General features: G+C 37.3%; 1 protein-coding gene and 1 long non-coding RNA gene across 11 annotated transcripts in view; one reads left to right on the forward strand and one right to left on the reverse strand.

Annotated features, from left to right (window-relative positions):
• The window catches only part of LOC106039095 (uncharacterized), a 52682-nt gene extending 51587 nt beyond the window's left edge, over positions 1 to 1095 (reverse strand). Inside the window, exon 1 of one of the 3 annotated variants that reach the window (XR_010831007.1) lies at positions 781 to 1095. This is a non-coding gene — a long non-coding RNA (uncharacterized lncRNA). The remainder of the gene's footprint in view (positions 1 to 780) is intronic. The other 2 variants (XR_010831006.1, XR_001209044.3) reach the window with 2 other exon arrangements.
• Positions 1 to 15499, forward strand: part of PCDH7 (protocadherin 7) — a 280634-nt gene that overhangs the window by 65804 nt on the left and 199331 nt on the right. The window lies entirely within an intron of this gene.

Consider the following 15499-nt stretch of genomic DNA (forward strand, 5'->3'; position numbering starts at 1 on the left):
ATTCACTTTGATGTTCTCTATACCGCTTCAGTAAGTAAACATGTAAAACCCTTTGGAGCTTCATAAACTTCAGTCAAAATGCCCATAAGAGAGTGATGACAAACCCAAGGAACACAGATAGTAATGTAAAATCTGATACGTATGAAAAAGTTGAGATTTCTGCCACATTTAAGAGGAGTGAAAGCATCTGGTGGGAAAGTGATTTTTAATCTCCCACATCCACTGAACTTCATTAATGTGAGATTTGCTCTTGAAAACATCCTTCCTTCTGTGCTGCCACTCTGTCTTCTGGGGCTGTATCAGTGGCTGACAAGCTGTGGTCTTCACACTTGATGAGGATACAATATTCCAAGTTGCTTTCCAGAGCTGTGTTATATTTGGGATGTTTTCAATTAAGACTGATAATGTGAATATTGGGTGGTCCAAAATCCACTTTGAAGTCTCACAGTGATCCGTGGTCAAAATTTTTAAGGAGTTGCTGATCACTCAGTAAGCATAAAGGCAGACTACGTAACAAAACAGTTTATTTTGCTCCAACTTGAAAAATTTCATGGAACAGCAAGCCAACAGTGCTTTGCAATATAGTTTACATAAAACCCCCCAGATTATGAAAAAGGCCTCTTCTGGAGCCCTGGTGAGTATCTATTTGTCCGAGCAGAACTCCTGCTGCATGCAGCCAACGTACCTCATTCTAATGATGTGCTCTGCATGTATGCGAGTGTGTGTATGCAAATATAGCACATGGATAAGAGTGTGTCTAAGACCGGCAAAGAACTTTACCTGTTTTTGTCCCAAACTCGGGCATGACCGCGTTGAACAGAGCCCTGCAGAGCCGGACCGGCGGGCCGCCTTTCCCCGCTCCCCCTCTCGGTTTGGGAACACCAGTTGGGGCAATGTGCTGGGGGAAAGCAGTGCGGGGGACCACCGTGAACCTTCCCGAAGCTTCCAGAACAACAAAGCACACAGTTACCGCCCCGAGGGTGGTCCCGGACCGAGCACACTGCATAAAGGTGAGCTCGGACGGTCGCTGGGGTCGACCTTCCCCGTGCGGACCGAGGCTCTGGGTCGAGACGGCAGCGCTGGATCCAAGGGCAGTGATAACTTCCTCCTATCCCCCAGGGCTTCTCTCCTTTTTTTTTTTTTTTTTCCTCTCCTTTTAATCGTTTCCTGGGAGTTTAATGCCTATGCTAAAACACCATTATCTATTATCTGCGGCACTTGTTGATAGTCGTTAGGCGCCGCCCAGTTCTGCCGTAAAGCAGCCGGTCAGGGGTTACGGCCTGTGCCGAACGCCTGCATCCGCAGGTCTGTTGGTAGAAGGAGCCGATAAATTGTTGGAAGTGCCCAGAGGTCACGGGGATAGCCCTATTGCCGGGCGGTGATGAAGGCTTGCCTCCCTCGCAGCCCACCGGGTGTTGCCTCAGGTACTATGAGGCTGTGGAAGGGCATGCTCCAGAGGGGGCCTTAACGAGGTTGCTCCTTTCTTCCCCAAACACTTGGGGAACTGCAAAACAGACTTGAAAAATCGTTGTTGCAACAACTTAGGTCCAGCTCAGTTTCCTGTTGTGTGTCTCAAGTTCTCTGATCTTTGATTCATTACTATTTATGCTATGCATTAATCTGAAGAGATGATTGGTATATCCCTTCTTATTGCTCAGTAAGCAGGAGATTAGGGTTTGTCCCCTTCTCCTATTCACGTACTCTTTTATGATGTTCAGAACAGCTCAGTAGCTTTGTGATCAGTTGCTTTTTAATCATATTGAAGTTGCATTTTTATCATATTGAAGTTTAACATAAAAAAGTTAAGGTTTGAACTCCATCCTAAACTATAGGGTAATCTGTGAGATGAGACGTGAGTGCATGGTTCCACATGTGAACAGAGCATCTGTGAGCAGTGGCTGAGTTTGTTACTGATGTCGCAAAACGGCACAAAACCTGTAATGCTGGAGAAGAAATGTTTAAAGGAGCATGTGGTCCTTCTGCAGAGTTACGTACATGCAAGTGAACTTCCAATGTGAACCCTTGCTGCACAATCTTTTTAAAAATAATAAATTATAATCTGTTAAGAACAAGGAAAACTTGAAATCTTTTGACTATGTATGTCAAGTTGATGGCTTTGTATTAAATTCAGGATGCATTTCAGGTAGTAGAGGATGACAGTTTTACATCAGTATTAATGTGTTAACTCTTTAAAAGAAACTTTGTGTGTGCACACATATAGTGGTACACACAGAAACACCTCTTTTATTCAAATTTAATAGGGACATACAGGTGGGACACTTGTGAGATCATTGATTTCATTGGTAAGCACTAGAGACCATGATCCAGGCTTTTTGTTGTTCTTTTGAATAGGTTTTGATTCAATAATAACAGTTTTTAATAAATATACCTGAAAGAGACAGTGATAAACTTGCAGAATGTATCGTATTGTTTTCCGTGATGAGTAATGGATAAATGCTTTTAACAATTTTACACCTATATTTGAAGAGTGATAGAAAATAACCAGGATTTATATTAAAGGAATTATGTGTTCTTTGAGGATGATGATACTTTCTAGCTTTTCAGTGAATTCTTTTTCATATCTGGATGGGAAACTAAATGGACATTGTTAAATCTCGCTCAGACAGAATGATAACATCTTTATTTCACCCTGTACAAGGACATCAAGAAAACTTCCAGTCTCGGAGATCACATTAACATACACAGGAGCTAAACAAAAGTTAAGATTGTGTCACAGGTTCCTTGCCAGCATGATAGCAGGTTCCAGATTTAGGTCTGATGAAAATAAATCAAAAGAATGTATATTCTACACAATGTATTAAAAAGTGCTCAGGGCAAACTGTCTCCCACTTGGTTTTAAATAAAATAAATTGTCAAAAGCAGTAGTTTCTCCTAAAGGTATGTTCACCCTCCCCACCCCCAAGTTTCTTTTTCATTCACTGGGCTCCCTTATTGGAGATAGTTTTGGATTTTTCTGTTTCAGATTTTTCTTTTTGTGTATGTAGAAAATGCTCCAAGAGAGTAATACAAAGAAGGTGGGTGAGACAGCTGATACCTTGAAACAAGGCTGCTTACTTTAATATTAGAGGGAAAAAATGGAGAAACTACAAATAATGAACAAAATCCAGTGCGTGGTTCTCTAAAAGGAACACTTTGGTCTCTATGTAAATAGGTTCCAATACTCAGACATGAATCCAAAACAAAATAAAACTTCTCAAAAAGAGAGTGTTGAAGGAAATTAACTGCTTTAAAATAAAAAATGACATCCTTCACATATTCTGCGTATGTTCATGCTGAAGAGAGGAATTTGGAAAGACTATCCTCTGATGAAAAAACAGTCACAATGAAATGAAGACTTGAAAAGATCTCTTGTGCTTACTTAAAGTTTAGAAAGTGAGTTTTACATTTCACCCTAGAAACTTGATACTGTTTCATTTTTACATAGCATCATTTTTAATGTGTTAAATTAAAAATATAAGGTAATAGGTGCCTTGAAGTAAGCACAAAAATACAATTCACTTGACTGCTGTTGATGTTGTACATTGCAGGAGAGCAGTTTGATTGTACTCTTAATGTGCTGTTAAGGTAACAACAATCCTTGAGTAGAATGGCTAGGAGATTGTTATGGTTTGATGTAATGTATTTATTCTGACAAAGAAACAGACGTTTTAAGCAAATTAATTGTTTGGGGGAGATGCTTAGGGAGAAAAAAATATATTTTGTGTATTTATACTTCCTGCTAACAGTCTCCTTCAAAGTACTTTGTGTGTTCTCCTGGCTAGGGCTGGAAATACTCTGTTCTCAGTATGCAAAGGTAGTCAGTCTTTAGTCTCTTCATCTTTTTAATCCTGGTCCCTGATCCATACAGGAGCTTTGTCCTCCAAATGTGAGAAACATTCCTTCTCTCTGAGGAGTTCCACCAGCATTTGGGTCTTTTGACCTCAGAATCTTTGCCTTTTTTGTTTCTTTGAAAAAGCTGGCACACTTTTAGGCCGTTCAGAGAACAACTGCTGTGTATTTTGGGTAGTATGCCAAAGTTATTTTCTTTCCGTTGAGGATTGCAATGAAAAGCCTGCAAAATGTAACCAAATACTTATAACTGTTACTGAATAAGTGTTTGGCTAAAGTAAGAGACATGCAGTTGTAAACACCCATGTTTAAAAATAGTATTAATGCTGTAGTTCCCATATTTATCAGGCAGGTAAAGGAATATGACTTAAAATTTTGTTTAGATTATCTTTTTTCATATCTTCTGAGGATGACTTCCATCCTGGCAAACATACAGAAATCCTTTCCCCTATTATACACAACATGATGTATAAAGCATGAAGAGATGAAGTTTTTTCAGGGTGAACCTAGGGATGCTTAGAGGAAAACAGCAGAAAGGAGCTAAGGAGTGTAAGAAAAGGAAAATTCATGGATACAAACTTGCAAATGTTTCAAACTTAATTCTGTCAACGTTTGTCATATTTGTCTGTGGTTTCCACCTACAAGACAGAGATGTAGTTCTTACAATTGTTATGAATCATTTACCTCTTCAGTTTCAAAAGCATTGATATTTGTAGTTTAGCTTAAAGAAGGAAAAAAAAAAAAAGTACTTTAAATGAAATGGTAAATAGGATATGTTCTTAGATGTTACAATGAGACATTCCCTGCTCATAGCCTACAGGACAGCTCTGGCAACATTATAAATCTTTCTAACCTTTCTATCCCAATTTGGCAGTAGTTGTGAGGATATTTGTTTCGGGCATTTTAAGTATGAGGATAACAAAGATGCTAGGCTATAAAACAAATACGACAACTAGCATTTTTAACCTGTGTGAATTGGGAAAGGATTTGTGCTTTATATCAGAGTTATTTCTTGAACGCCAAAGGCACGGAGTAATGTACCTATGACTTGCTACAGTGCCAGGCTTATTGTATTGTTTCACGACTCCTACATTCTACAAAGCTGCATGAAATGCAGAATGTTTTCCATGTTGGCACATACAGACTCTCAAAGTGTTAATTAGGTTTTTGCTCTGGTGTAGTGTTACAGAAGAATCTCAACCTCATCTATCTTCATCTAGAGCAGAAGGGAAAGTTATAGAAATAGCATATAAACCCTTGGCAGTCAGGAATAGGAAGTTCTTATTGCATTTAACAGCAGAGGTACTGGTTGGCCTGAAAGGACACTTCACTTGCCCCTATGCTCACGCTTAATGGCTTAATGCAGGGCATTCTGGAATTTGGAGGCTTTGGAGAGGTAGGAGGCAAAGAAATCTTAGAATATGTACAGCATGAATAAAGTGAAATTAAGAACATGAAGAAAGAAACGACTTCTCCAGTCCTCATCAGGAGACAAACACATAAATAAATGCACTAGTAGGTAAATAAGTAAAGTTTTATAAGGCAAGTATGAAACCAAATGTGAAGGTGTTTTCTAATTCTTTATACAAATAAATTTGCAAAATCAAAGTGCTGTTAGCGTTTAAATAGGCAGTGAAACTGGGCGAGTGCAATCCCACTGTCATGTCGCAGTATCTTCCTCTTTCATGTTTCTGTTTATTTGCTATTCAGGATGCATTTACTTTGGATTTTGAAATAAAATTAAAGAGTAAGAGAGAAATTAGGTGTTATTTGTGGTCAGAATGATAACTGAAGTTTGAAACAGCCTCCCCTGCTGTGATACAGGCACAAGAAAAGGAGCCAAAAATGGTTCAAAGGGTTTGTAACTCATGTACCAAAGGAAGTAGTGTATTTGTTGATGCTTGTCCTTTGCCCACAGAAACTCTTCTGTATATGTACCTCATAATTAGGGATTCGTGTGCCTGTGGGGAGGGTATGCAGCCAGGGAGCAGCCTTTATGCACAGCATGCTACCCTAGCAACCTGATAGATTTCCAGCAGAAATGTGTGTGGGAGTTAATGCTGATCTTTGCAAAGTTAACCCATTTTTAGAGAGAAGTCTGCACAGCTGTCATAGACTAGTCAGTATGGTATATGGCTTCTGTAGTCCATAGGAAAAGAACTGGGGTGGTTTGTATTCATACTTAGTGTGTTTACCTGGCTTTTTCTTCCCTCATCCACCAAACCTCTCTATGGAGAGATGTGACATCAGCTGCATGAGTTCATAGCTTGATTGCACAGTCAGTGACTGTCCTAGGCTTGCCATTTATTTCTGACCTAAATGTGGTAAGAGATTTGAGGGTGTTTTTTTCACAGTTACACCAGATCACCCTTTTGAAAAGTGGATTTCCTATTTACCATTCTAGTGCTTCAGAAGAAGCCTGAGGAACTCTTAAATAATAGTTTCTGTTAACGCATGACATTAAAAACTTCAGATATCCAGGACCAGCTTTACAAGGAACTGAGCTGTCCATGCTGCAGTGGTGGGACGGCCAGCAAGCAGAAACAGACCTCCAAAGCTGAGTGCTGCCAGTCCCAGTCAGAGCCCTAAAACTAACTGGAATATAAGGAAAGGTAACTGAGCACAGAATTGAAAAAGGAATGGATGAGGCAAGGAGATGGATTCGTAGGTCTCTCTGAAAAAGGACTCCAATAGCAATAGTTGGCTGGAACCAGAATGGTCAGGCTTTGTGCATTTGCACTTTACTCCATTCAGAGCTAGAAAAGCATCGCTATTACTGAGTGAATAGTATGTGTATGTCTTGTGGCTCTGCTAATCTCATTCAGTATTCTTAAGCCATAGAGTAGAATACCCAAATGTGGGTGCACAGAGGGTGGGAAATTGTTTAATGGTCAAGTGTGAAAGAATAGGACTGTGGAGACTGTTTTCTATGTCTTTCACAGGCTTTAGAGATTATCTGCAGTTTGCATAATTTAATTTTGAACCACCAGAGGAAAAATTCAGGCATGCAATTTCTGCTGTTTTCTTTCCCCAAAGGAAAGCATTGCTGCACCACGTTCTACCCACTTGTCTGATATCCTCATTGCTCAGCAGAAAAACAAAACAAAATGTGAATTGTACACAGTCTCAGTAACATAAATCAATAAAAATCTTGATTTTGGAGAATTTTTTTCTGTAGTGAAAAGACTTTTCACGAAGATAAAAATGCAAAGCTTTTAGAGTCATATACAGGAGAGAGTTTAAAGCTCTAGTTTTACTTAACTTCAGTAGGTTTATCAGGAATAGAAGTTGAGAGCATCTCTCTGAAAGTTGTGTCTTTCCTATACTAGCTTGTAAAACCTCAAAATTTTATCAGTTCATTCTAGTTAGGATCCCTGGATTATTTCCTAAGAGAAACTTACTAAAGCTGTTTGGCCTCTATATTCTGTTATTTTCATGGAGAAGAATTGCAGTTGGTTTGTACATAAACTGTGCTGCTTCGGAGTTCTAACTCCTTTCTCTCTGGTTTCATTCATCTTTTCTTTCTACCTCTAGTAAAAATATTGTTCTCTCCAAGTAATACTAAATTTGGGATGAAAGGAAGTAGGCTACCCTACAGTACAAAAAGGACATTAAACTGTTGGAGTGTGTCCAGAGGAGGGTGACGAAGATGGTGAAGGGCCTGGAGGGGAAGACGTATGAGGAGCGGCTGAGGTCACTGGGCCTGTTCAGCCTGGAGAAGAGGAGGCTGAGGGGGGACCTCATCACAGTCTACAACTTCCTTGTGAGAGGGATTGGAGAGGCAGGTGACCTATTCTCTGTAATCACCAGTGATAGGACCCATGGAAACGGTGTTAAGCTGAGGCAGGGGAAGTTTAGGCTGGACATCAGGAAGAGGTTCTTCACCGAAAGGGTGGTCGCACACTGGAACAGGCTCCCCAGTGAAGTAGTCACTGCACCAAGCCTGTCTGAATTTAAGAAGCGATTGGACTGTGCACTTAGTCACATGGTCTAAACTTTTGGGTAGACCTGTGTGGTGCCAGGAGTTGGACTTGATGATCCTTATGGGTCCCTTCCAACTCAGGATATTCTATGATTCTATGATTCTATACCCTGTGGGAAGTTTTCTGCATCTTTCTGGCATTCCTGGGATGCCTAACTCTTCCCATACAAGAACTGTATAAGTCTCCAGATAACTTGTGTAAAGCAAAAAAACAAAATAAGAAGGATGAAGAGTTATTGTGATGCAGTGGTCTGGTATGATGCATCTCTGTTTTGTATAGAGAAATCCGAGGTATATTTTTTCTGTTGCTTCACTGGGGAAAGGGGTAGTTCAAAGCCACTTTTAAGCAGAGAATACAGTAAACAGCACAGTATACTCTCAGTTGTTTAATTGCATATTAACTATCTGAAAATGATAGTTAAATGCCTGTTAAACATCATTTTCTTTACCTGGTTGGAGGTGGAAGATTGGTTTAAACTATTGTAATTCCCTTTATAGATAATAAATCTTTCTGTGTTAACTGTTTTTTTATCAGTCTTTCGACCTCCTTTGAAGTTCTTATATTGTTACCTTTCAGTACTACCACATATTGGATCCCCTTCCACATAAAGTCGATGGGATTTCAGTGAAATCCCAACTAGAACTGCAGGACCATTAATCTGTGATACCAAGAAGGAAGGTTTAGCAAGGTTTTCTACGGATATATGCATTGGTCTACTGGGTCCACTGTAGAGTATTATTGGTAGATAAGACTAACAATGGGGCTGCACACCTGTTGCTTTTTCTTATTTTTTAGTAATGGAAAAAATATTCAGTTAGAATATTCAGTTTTTATTTTGCACTTCAGATACTTAAAACTAACATTCAAAGTGGTATTTTTGCCTTGTAAGTATGAAACTTCTATGAATATCGTCTAAATGAAATTTAGACTAGTGAAAGGAGGCCTTTAATGTAGTATTCATCAGTAAGTAATTGCTTGTACAAAACATTTAACTAATAAGAACATAATCATTGGTATTTAGACTGGTTCTGGCCCCTTGAAAACAACTCATTAAAGTAAGAAAGTATTCATCTCACACCTGGGTGAGTTCATCAGGCACCTGAATGTGAAAGATACAAATAATCCTTTTCCTCTTCACCATGACATGCATAACTGTGGAAGTTAATTCTTTTGTTTTCAAAATTAAGACATATTTCAATGATAAAAAGTTCATTCTGTATGTTTCTGAACTGGATGCCTTCGCATTTGTTTGTGTTGAGCTTTAAGACTTGTACTCTCACAGTAATGAACGTGATTTTTCTCTTCTTAGTAAATCTCTCACAGATCAATGCCTGATGGAATTTAATATGTACATTCTTTTCTAGTAACCTGCTTTAGATTTTTGCACTGTGTCAGTCTCTTTCCAATAAAGATACCAAAAAAAAAAATTGTTCCTGTTTAGCAAGAAGGTTTAAGAGCCCTGCATCCTTTATCAACATTTGTGCTTGTATGATACCGGGATATCAGTGTTCACACTGACCCTGAACTTAAATTTTCTTCACATATTTCTTCTGTCACCATAGCCACATTTTATCCAGAGCTGTTGCTCCATCTCTCTCTCAGTCCCATAGTACTGTCTTAAGAAACTGATTTGAGTCCAGCCTTTGAATGTTGCTTCCTGCTTTTCACAAGCAGTAGTAATTACTACTAAGGTTCAGTAATTACCGCTGTGGGGAGTGGCAGCCCAATGCTAGTACTTTTCCACTGACTCCCATTCAAATTCCAGGCATTTAAAAGGCTTTTCAAACATTCATCTATCTTCATTTGCTTTGCTTCTCATCCAGTTCCTCTAACACCTGCCCCATCCTTCCTACAGTGTCATGCCTGCTGGTGTGAAAATATGTTCTTTTGCGTACTTGTGTGAAAAAGCCTACTTGCATTTCTCCTTCTGATCAAGCCTTAATTGCCTTTCCAAGGTTAATTCGAAAGTCGTATTTTTATAATTTTAATCATTTTTTCAATAATCTTTATATACATGTGCTTTCTGTAATGCTGTTACAGAAGTATGTTACACTGCGTACTTAAGTCTGTGTTGCTCTTGTAATACATGTCAAATTGGATTGCTATTATTTTGACTCCATTTCTGTATTCTGGGATTGTTGGTCTTACTAAAGTGTATATCAGGTACTTAGAGTGATTGCTGTGGTTCTGTTCTGCGTGGAAATTGAGGAAGTTTGCATGATACAGCAAATACTGTCTTCTGGCAGGAGTGCCTCCACTGTGACAGCACTGCTATGTGCTTTTACCTTGGCTCATGTCTTTTCAAACTTACCTTCCAAAAGTCAATACTGCAGCAGGAGAAGAGCTAAAGGCATGGAGCTTGAGAGCACTTTAGGGCACTAAATAAATCTCTGGAGCACTTCAACCAAGGGTGCTGATACAGCCTACCAAGAATATGGGATTACCAAATTACAGTGTATGTTCTCACAGTACTTCTATGAAAGCAAGTCAATGGGGAAGAGTTTGAGAGGACTATTTCAGAGAGTTAAAGTGGCTGAGCTGAAGCACGAATGGAGTGGTTTTTTTCCCTGGGTATGGGGAAGATCTTCACTTGGCTTTGATTATTGACATTTCTAAAGGGCCAAAAGCAAGAACATGATCACACATAGGGATTTAGAATAAAGTCTTACTTTACCCATAGCAAGATTATGTGGAAAGAAGAGCAAGAGTAAGAGCACTTCAGATGAATCCAATTTGTAATTTCAGTTGTATTTGCCTAGTAGTATTTTAGCCATGCATATATGACTATTATGAAAGAATCACAAATAACCTTTAGGAAGTTTCTTGACAGGCATTTGCAGCAAACGTTTCAGGTTCCTTGTAGGACTTGTTTCAGCTGGAGTGTTTTCATCACTGTTACAAAGATTTCTCAGAGTTTTGATGTCCTTCTCTTTGCTCATACTTACGTTAAACTGATGTACATCTCCGTTTACATAGAATGGAGAGCAGGATATCCCTGTCTAAGATACTTGAAGTTTTCCATGCAATCTGCATTACAAAACAACATACTGTGCATTGCAGAGAACCCTGTTGTGCATCTTTCAGCTGGTGACTATATTGCCTGTTATTAGGAAGGTTGACAGTTGTTGCTTCAACTCAAGATTTTTTTTTTGCTACAGAATAATGACACTACATGGTACTTCAGATATGTGGCTCCCTTACAACTCAGGTAATCCTTTCTGTGAGAGGTTACATAAATATGGTTGGCTTAGGCTGCTTTTCTAGAAGCTTAAGAATTCATACTGTTACTTTGAAAGTTCAAAAAGGTTGTAGTAATTTAACATTCTGAGTAATTTTTCCAATTGCATTCCAAAGCTTGTTAATGTCTGAGCAATTGTTAAGCATGTAGATCTTACTATCCGGTGTGCTTTGTGTCCCCTACACCATCAATGTCCAAGTCACTGCTTTTCAACGTGTTACAGGATTTTCAGAATTTGAAGAAATTGATTGAAGCAGTGTTTAGTTCATATGACGAACTCTTCTTATGATATTCTTAAGCACTAATACAAAGGCATAAGTAAAAATTATTTAATATTATTTACTGAAGCGTTATTATGCTATTAAATAATAAGATTTTATAAAGTTGTATATAATGCTTTGGACTATCATAAGGCTTTTATATATCTTTAAGTTTTTAAGTATTACACGGTTTAGTAAGTATATGCATCTCATTGCTCATTAATGCTTCTGCTACCATCAAGATAAAAGGCATAATCTTCCCTTAAGAGTCCATAAAGATGGAGCAGCTGTCTTTGGATAAAGCAATCTTTGCTGAGTTTAAGCAGCTATTTAGGTCTGTGCAGAGAAGAACATGCTGGTAAGATGAATTGTGTCCAGGAAAACAGAATTGCAATTTGTCTTCTGCTATGTCATTATTTCCACTACACTCTACTACTCTTGGATCTGAGACAATCACTGCCCTTCCCATCAGTAAGCGATGGCAAGCAAAATTAAAAAATTTTCTCATCTTTTTGGAAAAGTTGCACTACCTAATTGAGAGCTGGAATAATCCAAGCAAAAAGCTTAATTACTGTTTACGAAAGAAAAATAAGCTTTTTCCTTTCAATTAGAACAACAAAATTTAGTTGTATAGGTGGACATTTCCCATTTGGTCTGTTTGGCACGCTTGGTCTGTTATAAAAACCTTCACAAATTTTCAGTTGAGTTGACTTTCATAGTATGAGAGCCAATTGCCTCTTTCTTCAGGAGAATGGTGGTAAAACTGTTTTCCTGCTTTCTTAGATATTCTTTCTAGGTTTTTCATTATGTTTAAATCTGTGTATAATTTCATTGTCTTCCATATGACTGCTTACTTGCTGAGTTTAGTACATACATAAGTGATAGGTCCCTATTACTTGCTTTTATAATTATAAACTCATGGATTTGCAAAAAAGATGAGTTACCTGTTTTTTAAATTCATAAATCATTTTGATCTTAAATTCTCTAAGTGCTGTAAATTTAAACATACTTTTAGAAAATGAAAAACAAGGTTAATAAAGTTTAATAAATAATAATGTGAGATTAATAAAAGCAAGTGAGACAGTGAAAATGAATTTTGATAATGTAAAAACAAAAAAACTGCTTTATATTGATGAGCACTTCCTGCATTGTAACTTTGCATTGTAAGCATTAAGTAAATGCTAGATGAGGAATTATTTGTTTGTTTATTTTCTGAGGATGGCATATTAAAATGTGAGCTCATTTAAAATTCTGCTTAGTCTAAAGAAATTGATTTTTTTTTTTTTAAAGCAAATGACAGATGGAAAATCTTGCCATGTCTGTCTGAGGTGAAGAATAGAACCTGCATACTCACCTGTTACAGTAACTATGTACATTTCAATCCTACTTTGAGATGTTTAGTCTTGTAGGAATAGATATGCAAATCTTAAAAAGGAAAAAATGCCATAAACTATGATGCTTAATGAGGTAGTAAGGCACATCTTGTTTTCAAAGAAATCATGATTCAATGAAATGTCTCACAGGATTCAACAAAGTGCAAATTAATTCTTTATGAGAACTTGCTTTGAGTCTACATTAACTTTTCTGCTTTCTTCTTCCTCTGTAATACGAGGAAAAAAAATCATCGTACCACACCAGTTCCTGCTTCCTGCTCATTAAATGTCTTTTTAATTCATTTTATTGTTTACTTTTAATTCCTGAAATGCAGTTGAAGTTTCATCGAGTCTGTCCCTTCTCTGTCAACAATGATACTCCTTTCCTCCTGTGCTTTGCTCATCTAAGATTTTCTCTTACATTATTGGACTTCTGTTTGAAACCAGGGCCTTTGCAGTTGGTTGGTTTATCACAATAAAAATTGCTTTTTGTATTTTTTGACTGTGAAAGCAAGGCACGTACTTCCAATATAGAGAAGTTTTAAAAACCCGTGTACATACCAGAACCTTATACTAAATCAAAAATCAGTGAAATTGCAGAATTTTATTAATCTTTATTAATCCTATTTCCTTAGGATTTTTGTTCTTAGCTTCTTTCCAGAGATGATTAAAAAAAATAATTAAGATACATAGTTTAGAAAAGTATAAAAAATGAAACTTTTTTTACATACAGACTGAACAAAACTTAGTTCAGAACACAGTTGTAGAACTACATATACATATAATAAGTACAGACAAGGATTGCTAAGAATACCTAAAAATTAAGAACATACTCAAGAGCTATTTTATTTCCTTCACTTTTTTATCTTGTATTCTACATTTTTAAAATTCTTCTTTGCGTGTCATGTTTATTTGCCATTCAAGGAAGTTTCAGCAAGCTCTCTCAACGTCTTAATGAATTTCAGCAAAACTGATTCACAAGTGAAGAAAGAGGGTGTTACAGGGGGTGGGAGAGTTATTTTAAGTAAATGCCTACATAGGTTTCCTTTTCATCTCCTTAAGTGGGTGAGATGGCATTCACTAGTTAATGGACAGTTTCTAGCTGGCAGGATTCTTCTAAGAAAATAGAGATGCAAAGATGAATCCTGAATAATGACGCACCACTCAGGTGTGCAAGTAGAATTATGATAGAATTTAATGTAAGATAATAAAATTCTTGGCCTTTTCCAACTTTAATGAATCACATATGTATGATAGCAGACACAGCTAAAATAATTGAAACAATGAAGATTTTGTTTACTGCTGAAGGAGGAACACCTGTACACAGCCGGAGAGAGGTTTAAAGAGGGGATGCTATTTCAGGGTTTATCTGCTACAGACACATGGAGTATAAATTATAACAGGACAACTTGTTATTTTACATACTCAAACACATATTTAGAACACATTTTAAAGACCTCTGTTTTAATCTGTTATTTCCCTACTTGAGTTAATTCTTACATCCAGTGTAAAATTCACTGTGCTCACTTGGATTACTTTTCTGTTTCAGTAGTATTCAGTCATAGACCAGGACATAGAGCTGTCATTAAAACATGACATGGATTAGAGAAGTAAAAGATCTAAAATACCACGTTGCACAAATCTTTCAAGACAAAGTGCGCTACTTTACTAGCAGTTTTTTTATTTTGCATCTCTCTTGTGGTAACCTCACAACAGACATTATAAACAGTCTATAATGTCTATAAATGCATCTCCTGAAGAAAATGCTAAACAGATACTTAGTAATTTTATTATTTTTGGGTGTAGACTTCCATATAGTTCAATCTAGATTGTTTTTGGTGGTTATGGAAAGTTCTTACAGGGTATGGTTTGGTTTATCATAAGTATATACATGTATAAAACAAGGCCATGTATTCAAATTCTGTATAGCCAAATCCTACAGTCTCGTTTTGGCTGAACGAACTGCGGCCTTAAGTCTTGCATATAAAGAACTTCCAATGGGTCAGCACAGTTTCTGGCAGCAGTATTTACCCATTAGATCTGTATTTTGCCATAATGATTACTGATTTCCATGGAGTGATACATCAAGTACATTGTCAGGATATTAATTCAGTGGTATATATTTGGAATTGTCTTGGCCTGGTGATAATGTGCAGATGGAGAGAGCAAGGAATTAAATGCGGTGTTTGATGGTTATGTGAGAGTTTCACATAGTTATTATGAAATTTAAATAGGCGAAGTAAAAATAGATTTCTGTGCCTTTTTTAACAAGGACAAATTGAATGATTCATCTGCAAATTGCATGTCCCCAAAGTAAGTGAATGAGGAAGTTACGTTCTGTGAATAAGGAGGTTCAATGTGGGTTACAAAGTTGTTTTGTAAAAGACTAATTGCCAAAATTTAAGAAAATTTTCCCTGATAAGTTGCATAATGACAAAACTCAGATTTGCATTTTGTGAAATAATTCTTGTACTGAATTAAAAAAAAAATCTCAAAATAATTTTCTTTACTGATAATTATGGAAATATTCTTTACTAACAGTCTTCATTTCAGCCTCACACCTCACTGTCCAATATATCAGAGTATTCCTGGTTAGCTTTGGTCACTGGAGAATTCTTCACTTGTATATTCCTTGCAAGATACTAGCACCTACACTGAGTTGTGCAGCTAGATATACTCTCCTTAGAGCTGTAGAGCAATGTGCAAGAGTTCTTGATGCTGATGCAGCGTTCCACTATTCAGTTTTAAAGTTGATTACACCCTAGTCAGCAATTCTGTGATTTTGCTTGATTCCTC

The sequence above is a fragment of the Anser cygnoides genome, chromosome 4 (assembly GCF_040182565.1).
Source record: "Anser cygnoides isolate HZ-2024a breed goose chromosome 4, Taihu_goose_T2T_genome, whole genome shotgun sequence".
Lineage (NCBI taxonomy): Eukaryota > Metazoa > Chordata > Aves > Anseriformes > Anatidae > Anser > Anser cygnoides.